We start from the raw sequence: 2,496 nt of genomic DNA on the forward strand, positions 1-2,496 counted from the left end.
AGGACAGTCTTAAACCCTTTGCTCAGATTCTCCTCTTTCCAACTGTATAAGTGACTGCAACCTCATTTTAAGAGCTGTGTTCCCACTTCTGCAAGTTCAGAGGAGGTCTGATTGCTTCAAGAATGTAGCTCTCTAGGTTTTGGATCACAAAACAAAATGTAGGAAATATTCAGGTAACAAGATTGAACATGGGACACAGTGAAGTAGTTCTTGACAGAAAAACTGTAACTCATGGGGTTTGGTAACTTTGAGCCCTGCTTAAGCTGCTATTCCAAATGATCAACAATCAGACTAATCCACTGAAATTTGGACACAGACTAGCTCTCACTAAATGTTATATCTAGGTTCTCTTAAATGGCCAATTGAACAAGTTAATTGTTTAATCGGAGTTTAAATGGTAAAACACTCCATTAAACTCACCTGGTGTGCATTCTAATTAATCTTGCCCTACTGACACAGTACTTTGTTTTGCTTTATGACTGAGTCTGGTTTGGTCTTGCTCAACATACATTTTGAATATCCTTTCCGATCCATTTGCACAGTGGCAGCATTGTAGCCGATGAGGTTTAACCGAGGCGCGATTATTGCTTCATGAAAACTTTTCCCAATGCCCCGCTTTGGCGACTTGAAATATAGTCGGCAAAGGCAATTTTTGACTTTTAAAAAAGAAACGTCATTTGAGGGATTTGCATTGAATTTATGTTCCGATGTGCCCAGTTCTGCTGCACATTTTCTCCCAAGAAGCACCCTGATGTGCCAGCATTGTCACTGAGTAAACTGATCCAGATCATTTTACTCAAACCACTTAATCTGATAGTGAGATAGAGATGGCTATTTATATTTTAGATACTTACAAAGCGTATTAGAGATTAATTATCAACAATTAGTGCAGTTCATGTTGGACCTTTTTGAGAAAAATTGGAATTATGCTTAACTGTGGGCCAAGAACAGTCAAGTTGCTCCTCAACTTCCACAGTTTCTATTTCAAGTGATTTTTTAAGGAAAAGGGAACGAACGTACTTTGATATGATACTTTTTGCCACCTCAGGGGATTTCCCAAAGCGTTTTGCAGCCAACTAAGTACTTTTGAAGAGTAGCCACTGTTGTAATGTAGGGAAACACAGCAGCCAATTTGCACATAGCAAGCTCCCATTAACAGGAATTAGTGTTTTTCATAATGTTGATTGATGGATAAATATTGGCCAGGAGAACCCCCCTATTCCACTTCGAGTGGTGACATGGGATCTTTTATGTCCGCCTGAGAAAGCAGACGGGTCCTTAATTTCACCCAAACGATGACACTTCCAACATTGCAGCACACTTCAAGCACTGCCCTAAAGCATCAACATAGTCTACGCCCCTAAGTCTCTGAAGTGGGCCGTAAATCCACAGCCTTCTGATTCAGGGGGTAAATTGCTATCACAGTCAACTTACACAATTTTTAAAGTGCTGTGGTTCAGTTGAAAGATTTCAAGAAAGCTGCTAATATAGCTGGTAGGTGACATTGCAGTATCAGTAAGTATATAGCCAAGTGTAAAGTAATACATACTGGGAAGCCCAGAGTGCTTAAAGTGGCTACAATTGGTATTTGTGCCCAGGCTAGAATGGTAACACTTATTTGTAAAGTGGGCATTTGTGGGTATCAGGTGAGGGCAGGTTCAGATCTTACTGTGATGTTCCTCATGATTAAATATCTTGCTAGCACTTAATATCTAGAAAGTAAAGTAAGGTAACAAAGACAGACCAGCAGCCATTAAAGCATATCTCAGCAACTTTGGAAAAGGAGAGGAGAAAATTGGACAAAAAGGTAACATCTTAAAGACTTCGAAAAACTCAGCAGGTCTGACTGCATCTGCGGAGAGAAACACAGTTAACGTTTCGAGTCCATATGACTCTTCAACAGAACTAAGAAAAAATAGAAAAGAGGTGAAATATAAGCTGGTTTAAGGTGGGGGTGGGGTGGGACAGGTAGAGCTGGATAGAGGGCCAGTGATAGGTGGAGATAACCAAAAGATGACATAGACAAAAGGGCAAAGAGGTGTTGAAGGTGGTGATATTATCTAAGGAATGTGATAATAGGTGACATTAAGGGTAGAAAGCAGGACGAGCAAGGTACAGATAGCCCTAGTGGGGATGGGATGGGGGGAAGGGATCGAAATAGGCTAAAAGGTAGAGATAAAACAATGGAGGGAAATACATTTATAAATAATGGAAATAGTGGGAAAAGAAAAATCTATATAAATTATTGGAAAAAAGGGGGATCGGAAAGGGGGTGGGGATGGAGGAGAGAGTTCATGATCTAAAATCTCCATCCCCACCCCCACTAGGGCTATCTGTACCTTGCTTGTCCTGCTTTCTACCCTTAATGTCACCTATTATCACATTCCTTAGATAATATCACCACCTTCAACACCTCTTTGTTCTTTTGTCTATTACATCTTTTGGCTATCTCCACCTATCACTGGCCCTCTATCCAGCTCTACCTGTCCCACCCCA

The 2,496-nt window shown here is 40.6% G+C and overlaps 1 non-coding gene across 1 annotated transcript; it reads left to right on the forward strand.

Annotated features, from left to right (window-relative positions):
- The first annotated feature begins 528 nt into the window (after positions 1-528).
- Positions 529-668, forward strand: LOC144685161 (U4 spliceosomal RNA). The gene has a single exon (XR_013577660.1). It is a non-coding gene; the product is annotated as a U4 spliceosomal RNA (small nuclear RNA).
- The last annotated feature ends 1,828 nt before the right edge of the window (positions 669-2,496 follow it).

The sequence above is a fragment of the Cetorhinus maximus genome, chromosome 9 (genome assembly GCF_964194155.1).
Source record: "Cetorhinus maximus chromosome 9, sCetMax3.hap1.1, whole genome shotgun sequence".
NCBI lineage: Eukaryota > Metazoa > Chordata > Chondrichthyes > Lamniformes > Cetorhinidae > Cetorhinus > Cetorhinus maximus.